Consider the following 18,145-nt stretch of genomic DNA (forward strand, 5'->3'; position numbering starts at 1 on the left):
AGTACCATAGTTCAGCTTTTCTCAAGTTAAGTACAGACATTGGCTCTGGAGGTATTGTTTCTCATCTGCCCCATTTTAAGCAGAATGTACTGATTCAGAGACTGTAATCAGATATGGCTTTTTTATTTTCTATTTTTTCCTCTCCCCAAAACACACATTCCTCTCAATGTATTTGTTGTATTTATTGTATTCATCTCCTGTTATATTTTCTCCCTTCTCCTTTCACCCTTTATTCGTACACTGTTCATCTCTTACATTCACTCTTCCTCCAACAACAGCTTCCCTCTCTTATCTCCTTCCTCTATATTTCCAATGTTTTTTACTATTATTATTATTATTTTAATAATAGTCCCCCATCAGCTATGCAGGAACATTTTCTCTCTCCCTGTCTCTCCCTACACACACATGCACGCGTACACACACACACACTTACTAAAACACCACAAACAAACAAAAAAGAATCTTGATACAATCACATGTACCCTATGTATAATATCACATCAAGATTGATAAATATGCACAACAACAACAAAGTGCATGTTTGCAGCAGAGTGTGTGTGTGGGGGGGAAGCGAAAGAAGATTCAAATGAATTGAATGAGCTAAAAGCTGCAGCAAAGTGTGCATGCTCCAATTCTTTAATTAATTGCAAAAATTCTCTCAGTTAAACTAGAATTCAATTATCAAAAAACCTGCCAGTTTAAGACCAGAGTTAAGGCTATCTCATGTTGGCTCAAGCTCCACAAATCCAGGAAATTGGAAGACATGCTCTGATCAGTAATGATGTTGTGAAATGTCACAAGTTGTGCTTGTTTACATCTTACCCTCTATGCACCCACACTTTGCACCAATACACTTGGTGTATACACTTTGCAATACACACTTTGCACTTTGCACACTTTGCAGCAAACGCTATTTGCGTTGTCCTTATTTTCGCCATAGTCTACGTAAATCTTTACATAGACTACAGGGACCAAATAAGGAACGCGAATGGCGGCTCCCTATGGGGGCCGCCATTATCCGTACGCGCTTTTTTTTTTTAAGTCACCCGTGATAGGCTACGTGACGATTAACGTAGCCTATCACGGCTGACTTTGCAAATCTAGCTGTGATAGGCTACGTTAATCGTTACGTAGCCTATCACAGGGGCGTTTGTTTTTTTTTTACTTTTCTTGTAATGGCGGCGGCGGCAGCCGGTCGAAAGACCAGCTGCCGCCCCCACCCCTGATGAAGACCTGCCAAACCGCCGCCGGGACCCGCCGCCGGGAGGGACATTCGTGAAAGGTAAGTCCCATCCTGCGGGGGGGCGGAGAATTTCTCCCCGAACAACCTTCGGAGGACCGAATGCGTTGGCACTCGGCCCCCCGAAGTTTCGGGGAGAAATTCTCCCCCATCCCTAACCCTGACTATTCCAAGGAAAATAACAATGAGGTAAGGAAACTAGAGAAATTGGGCAAGAGTGGAGCAACTAGCTAAGAGCATGGATATGTAGATGGTTGTGCTTGACTCAAGACCCTAGGACAACCTTAGCACAAATGTCCAAGCCTCCACACTTGTTCACCAAATGAATGCACCACTGGTCTCAGAGTCATCAACTCATATGGGATGGCACACCCTTCTGGGAGATATGGATCCTCTCTGGAACAAAGTATTGGGCCTGCAATTTAGTGTAAGGCTGTGCTGTGTGTTGAAGCAGACTAGAGATTTTCAGTGGGTGTTTCACCATGGTGTGATGCCCCATGTCAGTATGCAATGCCTCTGGTCTCTCTGGGAAAATAAGGCAGTGAGGCAATTCAAGTGAAAGAGAGAGAAACTCTGGCCCTGGAAATGTGGACCAGAGTAGGGAAGGGAGAGTACTACAAAGGATCACAATGAATGGGCTCCAGAGTTAAGCAAACCCTGGACAATTCTTACAGAGAGTCTGTTTTTTCTAAGTCCAATTATGGAAGGACACTGAAAGAATGCACTGGGGCCCTGAACCCAAGAGCAGTTATAGACTTCAAAGAAAGAATACAAAAGTATCCATTGCTCTGGGCTGGACTCAGGATGGGGTAAAACAAAGACATCAATTGCTTGAATCAAATCACCAAAGAGGAACAAGATAAGGTTGCCCATTGTCACCGCTACTGTTTATATTGGTTTTAGAGTTATTGAACAGAGATATAAGACAAGATGATAAAATTACAGGAACAAAGATTAAAAAGGAGAAATATAAGCTGAGGGCTTTTGCAGATTATTTGGTGTTTATGATGGAAGAACCCTTAAAGGGAACTGAAATTTTAATGCAAGAATTAAAAGAATTTGGAGCAGTGGCAGGGTTCAAAGTTAATAAACAGAAAATAATTTTTTTAACAAAGAATATGAATGTTCAAGAAAAAAAATGCTGATGGATAAGACTGGCTTCCAAATTGAAAAGAAAGTAAAATATTTGGGAGTCCTTTTGACAAATATGAATTGTATGCTTTTTCAAAGTAACTATGTTAACGTGTGGAATGAAATTAAACAAGACCTATTAAAATGGGAAAAATTACAACTATCACTTTGGGGAAGAATTGTAATGATCAAAATGAATGTATCACCTAGAATGTTATTTTTGCTTCAAATGATACCCATTATTACTTCGGATTTACCTTTTAAGCAGTGGCAGAGAGATATAATGAAGTTTATATGGCAAGCAAAAAAACCAACAGTTAAAATAAAACTTTTACAAGATGCAAAGGAAAGAGGTGGTTTGGGATTACCAGATTTTAAAACCTAATTTTCTGCCTGCTGCTTGATGTGGATGAAGGAATGGGTGACGTTGAAAAATAGAAGACTTTTAGAACTAGAAGGATATGAATTGAGATATGGGTGGCATGGTTATTTGTGGTATGATAAAACAAAAGTGAATGTAGATTTTAATAACCATTATATAAATAAATATTGCCCCAAACAGGAACACTGAGTGGTCTGGGTTTGAGGAAGAAAAAGTCTAGACGTGGCAAGACATCTCTATTCAGAACAGAGGATCAATGGTACTGGCTAAGTAAGAAGTAGCAGTTCTTTAAACAGGTAATTGCCCTAGTAAAGCATTGTGTTGCAGGCAGTTGTATTTATATGGGCAAGTACAACAAAATAATCCCTTATAGCTTCCTAGTCCACTAGTCCAGTTCCCTAGCTGAGAAGACATAAGGCATGTCTAAGGAAAACATTGCACCTTAGGATAGTTTCATAGGCAATGTGCAGCAAACCCATGTCTGAAACCTGTGGCACCTGGTAAGTAGTAGATTTTGTGTAATACTGAGCAGCTTCAAACTTGGTATTAAAAAAATTAACCAATTGCATTTACTGAAAAGGAATTTCAAGTTTTTTTCTAAACTGTTGCTTCTACTGCAGTTCAAGGGGAAATCATGTAATTCTTTTAATGAGAATGCTAATTCCAATCCAGTTCAGTGTGTGGAGACAATTTCCTGAATCTGCTTCTGTGATGTACTGATAGAATAGCAGTTGTCCAGAAAATTTGCAACAAACCTATGTGTTGTGTATCTGCAAAGAGGGACTGGGAAGAATCATGTTGTAAATATCAAATCTTTTTTTAATGATTGTAGGCTTTCAGATTTATAGAAGTTAATTTGAATTTTCTAGCTAAACATAATTTTTACAGGTATGTTTGAAAAGCATGTTATTTTTTTTAAAATGTAGGCTAAATCCTGAAGAGATATGAATGTGAAATTATGGCAATCAGATAGAAAGCAATTATTTGAACTCCAATGGAATGTAATATTGCTAAAAGCAATATTGCTAAAAGCAATATTAGATTTGAAGGGGGTGGATGGGAAAAGACTGGTGGCAGATGTAGCCTGTTTTGCTTTGTAATTGAAATTTCCTGAGCATCTGAACCAATTCTATGACCCCATTGAAGAGAATTAGTGATTGCAAACATATCCACCTAATCAAGCCTTTTGCAGTGAACCATATTTGAAAATCTTCTATGTATGCAGGATGTTTCAGGTGGCTTCTAATTTTTTTCACACATTCCCACACAATGGTTTAGAATAACAGGTTTGCTAATATCCTCTAATCTCATTAAATGGAGCATAGCAATTTTTAGGAGGGAGGTTGCTAGGAGTGGAATAATATTGGAGAGTTCTGAGAACAGAATGTATGTTGCTCTAATCTAAGAAATAAAAATGTTTTGCGACAGTAAATTGTGGTAGCTCTTGAACAAATGTTTACAGATACTTTCATAATATGGGAGATGTCAGATGGTAATGTTCATTTTAATAATCTCCTATGTGAGGCACTGTAAATCCAATTTTGTACAATTAATAAATCTCCATATCCATGAGAGATTCACAGACTAAACAGAGAGCTTCTCTTTGAATAGCCACCCTAAAAATATTAAGCAAAAAGAAGACAGTGTTCTTTAAACTGTGATTCATGGGCTTGCAGTAGACTTTGAAGAGGTCCACAAAAATGTCAGAAAATTAAAGGCTTTTCTAAAACAGGTTAACAAAGAATCATAACTCCATTTTTTCATGCCTTCTAATCCAGCTGCTCTGGGAAAGTATAGAATCATAGAATAATAGGGTTGGAAAGGGCCTATAAGACCATCGAGTAGGGGAAAGGGAAAGAATGCTAATAATGGGTAGACATTTTTTTAAGATTGCACAATTTCTGTATCACTGAAACCTATCTGTCAATAATAAAAAGATGATTCAGTGCCAAGAATAATAGTGTCTAGACTTATATATTACCCAAAAAGAAGAAATGGATCACCAAAAAAGAGGCTGAAAGAGGATACAAATGTATATAATATTTGCATATACTAATTGTTACATACAGATGCAAATTTAGGAACTATAATTTTTTTTAAATACGTTTTGCTAGAGGGAAAGACTATGACCAGGGAGCTGTGTGCCTGCTCAGTCTGTTATCCTGGTACTTGCTCTCCCTTCTTGTGCTCTTCATCTTTAAACCAGGTGGATTGGGAACTTCAAATGGAGGATGCCTCCAAAATACAGAACTGTCTGTAAAATAGGACACAATGTGACTCTAGTCTTGACCGAAAAAATATCTCAATCACATAGAGCATATACAATGCCTATCTGGAACATACCAGTGCTTCCCTTCTGTCATCTTATACGTTTATTCTTTTGGTTAGAGTACACAGTAAAGCTGCATTGGAGAGAGTGCAGAAGAAAGTTAATTTTAATTAATGGCCCAGTTCAAAAACCATGCCATGCTTATCAGGGGTTGTTCAACCCACGATGAGTCATGACATGTGCCAGGCAACATTTTAAATATGCAACCCCTGATTAGGGTGTTGCTGTGTCATGCGAACCTGGCTACTGTGGGTTATTTGAGGCTTCAATAACGCTTGTATAACCCTACTACAAACTGAGAGTTATACGAGGGTTGCTTAACCCTCAAATAACCCACAGTGGCTGGGTTCACATGACATGGCCAGCCCCCAATCGCCCCGAACAGGGATTGCATAAATGTTATCTGGCATGCACTACAGCTAGGGGTGTGCGAATCAGCAAAACATAAGCTTGCTGAAGTCCTCCGAATTCCATCTTGAAGCTCATTCTGTCTCGAGTCAATATCAGATTGTGAGCTTTGATTTTTCTTTTCGCATGAAAATCCATGCATATTTTCATACATATTTTTACAAATGTACACATCAATTGTGTGCATCTTTGAAATGTATGCATTTTTTCCCCATTGATTAAAGCTTGTGCAGCTTTTCAAAAGTATGCATTTTTTCATGCACATTTTTCAAATGTATGCAAGCTGTTGGACACATTTGTATGGGTCTACGAATCACATTGTAAGCTTGGAAATGTACGGACTTTGACGGCAGATTGTGCCTGAGTCTTTGTTCAGTTCAGAAGGTGCGAACTGGTCCTGATAAAAAAATGAACTTAAACAAATTTCTCATATATGCTTAGCCAAGGCTCACTGGGGGTTAAACAACTCCCAGTGAGCATGGTATGTCAAGTGAACCAAGCCAATACCTTCTCTTTCAAGCAGCTTCACATGGTAGAATCTCTAAGAAGAAAATGCAGTAACCTGCAAAGAATGAGTAAACTAGAGAGGTTTACAGAACAACAAAGGCAAATTATTTCACTCAGACTGTATTGGATTTGTCATAATGACAATGTTTCAGAAACCCCATTCTACAGTCAGAATATGTTTGCTTTCCTGAACTAAATGGATGTGGTATATGTTCATCTGAGTGTTCTGAAAGCTGCAACCTTCAGGTATGTAACCAAATGCTTGTTACTCTGTCTTTCAGATTAAAGAGAGAGAGAGAGAGAGAGAGGAAGAAGAAGAAGAAGATAGTAAATCTGTGTCCCCACTTTATACATAATGGGATAAACACTCATTCAGAGATATGGACATACCATTGTTATGTCTCATTTGGTAGCATGTATTAACTCAATATGTGATGCATCATCACTACCACCACCACCACCATATTAGGCAGAGAACCAACATGATGAAACTATGTCACAGGATGAATGTTTGTAGAAAAAGATAATGTGTCAACTAGTTCTTAATTATAGAGGTAATAAGAACTATTGAAAGCTACTTTTCCCCACCCTTACAATGAATTCTTACACAGAACTCTAATCTACAAAGGCCCACTTCACACTTTGATGAGTGTACCAAGATATTTTTAATAGTAATAGCATGAGGTTTGGAACTGGAGGGATCATAATAGCATACCTGAGAGTTTCAACACCCTGTACTCATTACTAGCTAAGCCCAAATTCCAGTGACATTTGTATCCAACTTGTAATGAGCTAATTGACACAACCATGAATCCCCACCACTCCAGTCTCCCCCTCCCTTCCTCTAAAACTTATCTAGTAGTGGATGCAACAGTGGAGAGCCCTCTCTTGAAGGCCTCCATTCCATCTTGAATGCTGAATGGCAATGACCCAGGCACACAGGAATACTGAGAAATGCTGCATTCTAGGGCAGCTGAGTACAGACACGTTTGTACAAAGACCCCTAGGACATGCCATTTCTAGGGCATCTGTTGTCCATACTGAGGACTTGGGTGCAATGGAGAACTACATTACCTAGAGTCCCACATGCCAGGAAGGAATACAACAGCTTTCTCCAACCTGGTTCCCTCCAGATGTTTTGGACTGCATGGCCAAGGGTCAGGAATGCTAGAAGTTGTATTCCAAAACATTTGGACGGCACCATGTTTGGGAAAGATGGAATAGAGGAAGAGACTTTCTGTGGGTCTCCCCATTGTTGCTACTACTAGCATTGCCAAGTAAGTATTTGGTGAAACAAAGGGGGCAGTGAAGCAGGGCTGAGGTGCTCATGGGAACTTAGGGATGCTCATGAAGCTTGTGGGGACGTTTGATATCACCAGGAGGAGAGTGACAGGGTCCAAATTTCAGTGTTGGAAAAATGAATTATTTTTCTGATGTGAGGAGGGGGGTGGGGAATCGCTCATTTTAGCTGATCTTGTTCTAAACTGAGTTGAGGGAGAGTTCATACATCACTAGTATGAAATATATACCTAACACTTTAGAATGAGAATTTGACAGGCATTTGAATCATGCATGTACAGTCATCATTGAGCAGTAATTAGTTGAAGCCGCCAGCTGAGTATACTCGCTGTGGCAAATCAGATTTGCCATCATAATGTGTGAAACAGCATTCAGTGTTGTAAACACAGTTTTCAACAAAACCATCAATGTTGAAGTCTAGGTTGTCCTCAGTGTGTGTGTGTATGTGTGTGCGCACACGTGCGCATGCATCAATGCAAGTACACTGTGTCTCCAAATATGACTTTTTCCCCATTACATTTTGTCGAGTGGATGGTTTTAAAAGCAGTATTATTTAGAACTCGAGAACTGAAATAACTGAAACCATCAACTTAATTTCACTCTGGTCTATTTTTTTTTTTCACTCGACTGATAGGAATGATTTTCAGCCATTTCATGCAGAGCTCAAGTCCCAAAGGTGAAATATCAATGAATAATCCATTTAGCTACCAGATTCTCCTGGTGGAATTTTGATAGTTGTTAACAATTGTTGTATTCTCTATTCTCTTATTATAGCATTAGTAAACTTACATTGCATGAGAAGTTTTATTTGTATAAGTGTTCAGAGTTTGCTATAAAAATTACTAGATGCTGAATGCTAAAAGAACAGTGTGAGATCTGATTAATTTTTTATTTCATTACTGTAGAATGAAGCTTTGGCTGAAAATATCATTTCTGGACCAAAGCATCCTCTCTGTGCAGCAAAAACGACATTTTCAGCAAGTGATCACCTAATTTTCCTTCTGAAAAAAGGGACCCAGGAGCTTTTGGCTATCATATTTTTCAGACATGTTTGCCATATGCTGAGCTAGAAAAAAGATACTAGGTCAAAATTGTTAGAAAAATGGCAAAATAGTAAGCTGAGGCAGCAATCATATACACTTATCTCAGAGTAATTTTAATTGAACTTCATGGACTTATTTCTGAGTACATATGCATGGGATTGAACTTTTAAAATGTTTGGTTAAAAGCAAGAACAAATGTAAAAAGATACAAAAAATTGACAAGAGAGGAAGCACTTATATTTAATATTAAAGTGCCACTGAAAAATTATTCATTGAATGACCAGATACAGAAACATTGGACTGAAATTAGTACCCAGGAGGTTTCAAACAGACAAAAGGAATTATTCACCCTCTCAACATATAATTAGCCTTTAGAATTCATGGCAGCAGAGTGCTGTGATTACCACTATAGCTTCAAAAAATAATTGGATAATTACATGGAGTATGGGTTTATTGGTAGGTGGTAGCTATGGTATCCAAAGGGCAAACCCCCACTGCTAGATGCAGGAGACTAACTATAGACGATGAATATCATTGTGGTGCCTTGGTTCCAAACATCCCCCTGGAAGCTAGCTGGCTATTAATGGAAGAACAAAAGCTGATCTAGCTATACCAACCTTTCCCAATCTGGTACCCTCTAAATGTTTTGACCTTCAACTCCCATCAGACCTGTCCACCATGGCCAAAAGACAGGAATCCTAGGAATTGTGGAGAACACCAGGTTGGGGAAAGCTGAACTAGACCATTATTCTTGAGTCCAGATGACATTTCTTGTCTTGTTAGTTCCTGGAGGAAGCAATCCTACTGGGATAGGTGGCCATCTATCCAAAACAGGACAGGAGAAACACGGAGGAGATCGTCCGTGCTTCAGCCGCCCGCATTTGCAGCTAGACAGCCAATTTCAGCTGTCTAGCTGCAGGAAGTTGGAGCGGGGGAAGTAGCAGCTGAACAACACGTTGGATGTGTCCTACCGGATTTCCGACTTCCCCGGCCTGACCCACCCCCAGGAACGCTCCTCTTCCGAGCGTGGATCACAGGGCCGTTCTGTGCTGCCAGAGGCAGCACGGGGTGGGGGATGTCCTCAGGGAATTCACCTATCCTATGGCCTTCTAGCTGCTGACTAGCAGCCATAGGATTGCACTCTTAAATTATTAGAATTTTGTAAAATAATAACAATAACAATAATAATAAAATGCAAAGTTGCAGATATTTAGTTCTATGCCCAAGACAATCTCAGATGTCTCATTATAAGAACTGAGCATCGTCCAAAATGTATATTTATTTAAAGTAAAATATACCTTTCAGGAAATTACTAAGCATTACTGAAAGAGTAACTCATCATTTACCTTAAAATCATTAATGATTTCTCGGTGAATTTAAAAGAAAGAAAGAAGGAAAGAAAGAAAGAAAGAGCAGGGAATGTAATTATTTTTAAGTTGACAAACTGTGATCAATATTCAATTATTGTATCGTTAATTAGCAGCTTTTTTTTTGTTTGTGTAATCACCATAGGCTGTACACTAATGTAGTTCCTATTTTGTTTTACTTGGCCTGTAGTGACTGCCAGAATGTATGTACACTGACTTCTTTGGATAATCCTTTAGTTATTATTTGTTTAGTTAGAGAGGAAACACACAAAAAAGTTAAACATTTCAGTTTGAAAGAAAAAAATAGATTTACTGGATAGAATTCAGTGCTACTTGAAGGACTTAGACACTCCCAATGGGATTCCTCCACTTTTTTCCTTTGAACAACCCCTGACCTTTTCAAAAGAGGTTTGCCACAAGGAGAAGGGGATTTGCTTGAAGAGCACAACTCTAAATCTTGAGTGCACAAATCTAGTTGTGTGGTTGTATCCTGAACATTGTATTTTACTGAATATGTTACTTGGTGTGAAAATAACAATAGTCAAAAAATACTGTTCGTTATACCCATATGGAAGCAAATTAAATAGGGATACCTTGGTTGAATGTCTATGGTATTTGTGCTCAGTGCTCTTGTGCTCTTACCTTGCTTCTTAGTGGTTGATCCTGTTTCCAACTACATCCACAGTTAACATACATTTTTCCTTCAGAAGAGGATGTAGAGCTCTAGGCTTTCATTAACATTAAAATCTAATGTTAATGAAAGCCTAGAGAATTACATCCTCTCTCATTGTTGGAGATGTTGCCAGGATGAGTAACATTAATAAAATAAAACTGCTAAAATCAGGTAATGGTGTTAAATCTATTGTCTATTCTTGAAAGCTTAATTATGTAGGGCAAAGAAACATTAATGAAAAGTTTAATGGCTTGAGTCAAAGATTATTGATAGATGCAGTACTTAACCCATTAAAATCTCATTTTAGGTCCCCCAGATAATATAGTACATGAGAACATACTTTACCAGAATAATTCTCATCTGTTTGTAGAAAGTACTATTATAAATGCTTTTGTAGCCATCCCTAAATGAAATTTTGTAGGTAAACCAGTGTGGTCTTCTTTGGCCCATTCTGCTGCCAGGCACCCTTAATCAGTAATCTTCAAAAGTGCAAAGAGATCATGCTTGGAGTGTTAATATCACAGCTGCTCATTTTAATAAAACACATCTCTGAAGCAGAGTTTGACTAATGCCATTTCCTTTCAGCCTCCCTTTCTCCCAGTCTGACCCGTCTCTATTATACATCCATCTAATTTTCCTGTCATCTTTGTTCTCAGGCCTCCATTCCTATCTAAATAAAAACTTATTTTGTCATTGCTTTGTACTTTTGACAGCCTGAGCATGAATTAGGCTTAGTCCTGCTCATTTTTCTCCTTTATTGTTAAGGGTTTTCTCTCTCTTTTTCCTTTAAAATAAACATGTGCGCGCACGCGCGCACACACACACACACGGGTTCACTTTTTCTAACAGGCTGCATACTGAAAAAAAGAAGGTATGGTAGGTGAAGGTGAACTGGGAGATAAAAAGGACCACATTTACCCATCAGAAAGCCACTGATGTGCGACCCACAGGAGGTGCAGCACATTTTCAGTCAGCTTTTTTACATGGATACTCAATATCCCCATATTGTGCAGAACTAAACTCTTCTATATTCTCCCCATTCGGTGTGTAATTTTTTTCCCTTGGTATGATTTAGCTGGGCAACACTTAATTAAACTCCATTTTCTCTCTTTACGCTTCAGGTATTATTATGCAGCTCTCTTCAAGCGGTAATTTGTGTGGTGTTTATTGAAGCTGTGAATTTAATAATTTCAACCCCATGCTATTGGATTCTAGCTGTAAGGAGATATATTGACATGTCCCATGAACTGATTTCTCTACCCTACCCTCACCCTCACTGTATAAACACCTTGTTTAGCTAGTGAATGGGCAGGGGCAATGATATGACAGGCTTTACTAATACAAAAAATGTTCTTATACATAGCAGTATTACTCCAGCTACCCTAGTCCTTTCAAAGTCAGTGACTATAGCTACATAGGAAATAACACTACTATATTAAAAATGAGGGAGAAGTAATTTCATGTTCCAAAGCGTCTTACAATTTTGATACATGCTGAAATACTTGTGGGTGGGGGAGAGAAGAGGATGTTCGAGCAGAACCAAGGACTCCCTAGTGCAGCCTTCCCCAGCATGATGCCCTCCAGATAGTTTGGAAATCAACCCCAGCCAGCGTAGCCAAACTTGTGAAGTGGTGGTGCAATGCCTGTGCTGGCTGGGGATGATGGGAGTTGCAGTCTAACACACCTGGACGGCACTAAATTGGGATAGTGCATATTTCCAAGAATGCCAATGATAGGTGGGTTCATGGTACACCATTTTCTTAAGGTCTGGGACTTGTTACTGGACCACATCACTGAATAAGACATACAGTGAAATAATACTTTTATATGGCGCATTCTTAACCCGTTTCTTCAGTATGTTGATCACTTGCAGGGCTGTTGTTCTTTCTTTTATGCTTGTACTATTTTTGTCATCCACCTTTATTTAATTTGGTGTGACTTCTGCACACAAAATTGTGGTTTTCTTGAGTACATTACATCTTCTCTTGTCATTACACCAATTATTCAGTGTGGAAATGGAATACATTATTCCATTCAGAACTGATGATTAATTTTCTCCCTGCCATTTTTCAACATTGTTGTATAAATACCATGTTGTATAAACATTATACAGTTTCCCACCCTCTTGTTTAAAATAAAGACTCTGATTCTTCTTTATATTATCATGAGACAACTTGAATTCATGTGCCCCATCCCACTGGAGCCAAACATCTTTCCATAGGCAGATCTGCTGAATTAAGGGCACAACCTGCTGTGGGGTGAGGAGAAGTTCTATCCAGCACCCACCAATACATGTCTAGTCCCTGCCTTACCAAGCTACTGTGAGGATTGAAGCTAAGCTCAGAGGGAACAAGGAAGTCTGAGAGGGCTGGCAAATGATGTCAGTGTTCCTGCTAATAAACAAGCAAAGGCACTATATCCCTCCGAGCCTGCTGAAGCTGTGATCATGCAGGTTTTATGTACGTAATGGGTTCGGGGAATTGTGTTGGGACTAAGGTGTTGATTCACAAAGCGGTCCTAATTTGTAATACCAGACAATGTTGATTTGTGTATTGTTGACAAACTTGTTTGGCTTATATTATATATTGCTTATTACTCATAATAATGAGAATTATTATCAGAACTATACATCAGGTTTAGATTATATGATGTATTGTTTACTGAGTATTATTATCAGAACTATATTCTGTGACTGAGGAAATTAACAGGCAGCACTGGCCATGGCGTTCTTGCGTGATGAAAAATTGGATTCATCATACGGTTGTCAAAATGTACTGTTTTAAAGAGCGGGCTGATGGTTTGAAAGTTGATCTCTATATGATCTGATTTTTCCCTGCTGTTTTTTAGCTAACATACAATTAGAATAGAAATTGGTATAGCAGTTTTTAAAAGTGGTGGTGGAGGTGTGTGTGTTCTACATCTTATTTTGTATATATCTGTATGCAATATAATACTTTCTATTTCTCTGCATACAGATATACACAAAATCAATTACAGACACACAACCACCACCAACACCTAAAAAAAAAGTTATGACAATTTCTGTTTTGATAGTATGTTAGCTAGAAAATAACTGGAAAATATATTATTCTGCATACCATGAGCATTTAGATAGTGCATCCTGAACAGCAAATCTTTACCCACTAGCCAGAGGGGAAACATATTGTGTATTTTAGTAGTACAGCCCAGCTGTTACGTTACTACCTTTTTCCATTTTAATTGACTAGCACAAATATGGCAGTCTCTCAGAACAATTTTTTTTCCCCTCCCTTACCACTTCTGTCTTACTGCTGAATACTTGTTTAATAGCTTGATTTTACTGTTGTGGGACCTATTTTTAGGACTAATACAGAAAAAGCTGCTCAAAGGTAAAAATAGGAGTCTTGACGCTTTTAAACTAACTAGATGAGACGAAGCAAGCTGTAGGTTGTAAAGCTTACCAGATGTTGAGGAAAGAACCAGTCAAGCAAGAAAAAACTCTTGTCAGACCTATTGCCTCTAGATACAGCAAAAGAGAGAATTTGGCCCTAAGATTTTGTAAAGTCCCTACACTATGTAACATTTCTATTGCAAAAGCAGCACTGGCCTATAATTTATATTAACACTGGCATTTTGGAGTTTGTTATTTTTCTGATAGCAAAGTCTGAGCCTAAAACTGAGACAGACAGTAAAGGAATATAAATGGTTCCAAGAAAGATGAGACCTGTTGTTGCATGGTCAGCACAGATGCCACACAATTAATTGATACTAATTTGTTGTAGTCATTTGCCCTTTTTCAAGAGCCTCATCAACCCGGAAAGCAATATGATCCAGGTCAGATTATGATATATCAAAGAGTTCTATTTAGAAACTATAATCCTTCAATCTAGGAGCATCTTTGAGGATTTTGGAAAACAGCACTGAATGGAAGTATTGACAAATCTAACCACTGCTCCATGTGGTGAGCCATGTTACTGCAGCTTCTTGGTAAAGAACCTTCCAGACTGACTCCAGTGGTCAGGCTGGCCATTGGTTCATCCTGGGCAGGAAATAGAATAATAGGGCTTTCTGTGTCAATGGAACTTTGCTGGGGTAGTCACTGCAAGATCTTAACAGATGGATCTAAAATCATGCAAGATGGGAGGGTGGCTGCCTGCTGCATTCTGTGTTCCTGAATTTGATGTGCAGAAAAAACATTGCTTATCCAGTTGAGTGTATATAATGACAGTTGAACTGACAGGTATTATGCTGGCAGTAGAATGTGATATCAGACTGGAGTGGGAGACAATTTAGTCTGACTCTTTATCAGGTTTGTTGGCAATCCAACACAGAGGTTTAGGATGTGAGTCTCTCTTGTAAATGAGATATGGTTTCTAAAGGTTTCTCTGGATCCCTGCTCATGTGGCTATCTTTGGTAATGAAATGGCAGATCAAGCAGCTGAAGAAGCATTGGGGCATGATGTTATCATATTAAACTTCCTTTGTCCTCATCAGAAGTTAAAAGTTGGGTTAAGCATGAAATCAAACAGGTCTTGCAGAAATGTTGGAAGAATGGATTTGTTAGAAGGAGAGTTTGTTCTTTTTGTCCGGGTTTGGATAATTTTTGGATTTTTAATCAACGTGGTCAGATTCAGCAGGTTGCTATATTTTAGGTCTTGTCTGGCCATTGTGCCTTATGTAGTAATCTGTTTGTCTTGGGAAAATCTGATTCTGTTCTTTGTGGTGGACGAAACGGTAAATCATATTTTTTGGGACTGTCTAACTTACAGTGCAGGAAGGGATTTTCTTGTTAATGAGCTTCAGAATTTGTGGATTGAAAGTTTTTCTTTGGAGTATGTTCTCCAAATTAAGAATCTTAGGAACACAGTACTTAAAACGTTATGGGAGTTTATTAAAGTTACTGGCATCTATGCCCGCTTGTGAGAATGAGCTGTGGGTTTTTCCACCTTTTCTCTAATAGGTGGGGTCATGGGATCTTTTTGGCCTTGATCCACCATTGGGAGGAGGAAGAAGAGGAAAACAAGGAAGAAGAGGAATTTTGCTCAAGCAGCAAGGTCTATCTGAGCTCTATGCTGTGTCCTGTGTTTCTGGTCTTGCTCTTTGGTCCTGACTCCTGGTTTGCCCCCTGATTGTTCTTCAGTATGGACTTCTGATTTCCAGCTCCTGCCTCACTACCCATGGCCCAGTTCTGATAGCACTGCAGCGGTGATCATTATTACGGATGTACGAAAGTCACTTACCGTTTCGCGGATCTGCTTCGCGGTGGGGGGGAAGGTGCTCTGACCCTCCCCCTGGAATCCTCGACAGGGGGGAGGTGCTCCGTCCCTCCCCTGGAATCTTGCCCAGCCGGCTGGCTCGCCGGCAGCCGGACATCCGGCCGCTGGGCAGCAGGGACGCAAATGGCAGCGGCTATGGCGGCCGCCATTTGCGTTCACTATTTTTTGCTGTTCTAGCCTACGTAAATATTTACGTAGGCTAGAACAGTGAAAAATAGCGAATGCAAATGGTGGCCGCCGTGGCTGCCGCCATTTGCGTACACTGCGCCCAGCCGTGGCTGGCCAGGAGACCAGCCGCCGCCACCCCCACCGCCCCCGCCCCTTCCGCTGCCCCCGCCGCCGCACCTGCCTCCCCCGCCGCTGCACCTGCCGCCCCCGCCGCTGCATCTTCCGCCCCCACCGCACCTACCGCCCCCACCGCTGCCCCTGCCACCGCCGCCACACCTTCCGCCACCCTCGCCACCACCGCACCTTCCACCGCAGCCGCCACCGCACCCGCTGCCAAAGCCGCCGCCACATCTGCCCCAGATAAGTGCCATCCCAGGGGGTTCTGCAGGGGGGGGCAGGAGGCCATTCCACCACGGATTCTGGGGGGCCAAATGCCAGTGCATTCAGCCTCACTGGAATCCGTGGCGGAATTCTCTGCCATCCCTAATAATTATGCCAAATAATAGTCATGGAGTAGGATACAATGGTGACCTACCACTGGTGGCGAGCACCACCGGTTCCCAGTGCATGTGTGGCCGGCCTTGGCATGCGCATCCCCTACCACCGGCTGCGGCAATGTATCGCTTCCAGGGGCAAGCCCTGAAACTATCAGAAATGCAACTTTCTGGAAGGCAACCTTGCCCCTTCCAGAAACTTCCATTTCCAGCCAATTGGTGGCTTGCCCCCGGAAGCACTACACTGCTGCTACCAGCAGTAGGGGCCACATGTGCGCTTCCGCCACCAGGGCCAGCCACATACACACTGGGAACCAGCAGTGCTTGCTGTCGGCTGTAGGTCACTGTTGGATGCTACCTAATATCATTATGTTCTCACAGACAGCTCTCTAAACCTGGTACTCACCAGCAACAGGCCACATAACAGAGACAAGGACAAGATCCAACAACAACCCCAGATGCCAGCTCTGTTCCCCTATCTACATAGGTAACATTAGAGGACCTAAAACAGATTAGAAGGCCCCCTAACGGATCAGGTTCATAGTGTGAGGGTGCGCTTAGATTCAGCACTGCCATTGAAGCACAAGTGGCCTCAGTGGCACAGAGCACCTTTTATCAGCTTCAGCTGATATACCAATTACAATCCAATCTGTACAGAGATTGTGCTTGCAATTTGCGCAAAATTAAGCATGTTACTGCCATAATTTGCACAAATTATGCAAAGTACGGCCAAAATGTGTATAAATTATGCAAACTGCAGCTGCAATTTGTGTAAATGGTGATTTTAAGAAGGGACACCGCCACCCCGAGAAAGTTTCCAGATTTCAGGAAAAAGCTCGTGGCTCAGCTCATAAATGCAAGCCGAGCTGGGGGCTCCGGGGAAATCCTGCATGCTCCCAAAGGGCTGGATTTACCCATGATGGCCATCCTATTTATTATTGTGTTATTGTATTTTATGGTTTTAAGTTTTGTCTTGTAAACAGCCCAGAGAGCTTCAGCTAATGGGCAGTATAGAAATGTAATAAATAAATAAATAAATGTACCTGCTCATATTCTAATGTGACATACACTACCATCTGCCAGAAATGCCTTTTCTGCATTCTACATAGGACAAATAGTCCAGTCACATTCCCGACAGAAAGGAACCAATGCATACAAATGTGACATCAGTAACAGTAATATTCAGAAAAGAGTATTCATTTCAGTCTACCAGGAACCTCTGCTACTGATCTAAAGGTGGCCATCCTTGAACAAAGGAATTTCAGACAAAGGGTCCAACATGAAAATGAACTACAATTCATCAATTCTATTTATTTGGATCTGGATAAAGACCTGGATAAAGTTTACCATTCCACCATTGTGGCTATTAATTAACAGCACGGCTAAGTTGATTGTGTTACCACCTATGACTGCTGCTGTGAAGGATCACTGTGCTTATTATATGTGCATTCACACTCTAATTGAATTATCACTGTCTTTACTTCCTTGCATTTCAGTTCCTTCTGACCTCACAGCTTGCCATTCTACAGCCCTGCAACAGAGGATAACACTTCATACATCTAGTGAACTCTAGATGAAGTTAGCTCTAGTCCACAAAAATAATAAATAAGTTTAAATCTGTTTGTCTTTAAGGTTCTACTAAACTACATGTTGTTTTTATGTAAGCATTATTTTAATAATATTTGTATGTCCACTGACATGCAACAGAGAATAATTTGGTTTAATTTGTGAGAAGACTAAACTGAGAAGACTTAAAATGAGTAGTAAGAACTATTATCTATAGCAGTGAAATAATATAGACTTGGCTAGGCTGTTCATTGTTGATGCAGGGTAGGCAACACCAGATCTA

At 40.2% G+C, this 18,145-nt stretch overlaps 1 long non-coding RNA gene across 1 annotated transcript; it reads left to right on the plus strand.

Annotated features, from left to right (window-relative positions):
• The first annotated feature begins 2,933 nt into the window (after nucleotides 1–2,933).
• Nucleotides 2,934–9,717, plus strand: LOC146359632 (uncharacterized). Its single transcript, XR_014786729.1, has 3 exons — nucleotides 2,934–3,049; nucleotides 6,279–6,551; nucleotides 8,202–9,717. It is a non-coding gene; the product is annotated as an uncharacterized LOC146359632 (long non-coding RNA).
• Nucleotides 9,718–18,145: the final 8,428 nt, after the last annotated feature.

Source organism: Heloderma suspectum, chromosome 1 (genome assembly GCF_057233095.1).
Source record: "Heloderma suspectum isolate Gila_16-S chromosome 1, 16-S_ref, whole genome shotgun sequence".
In the NCBI taxonomy this organism is placed as follows: Eukaryota; Metazoa; Chordata; class Lepidosauria; order Squamata; family Helodermatidae; genus Heloderma; species Heloderma suspectum.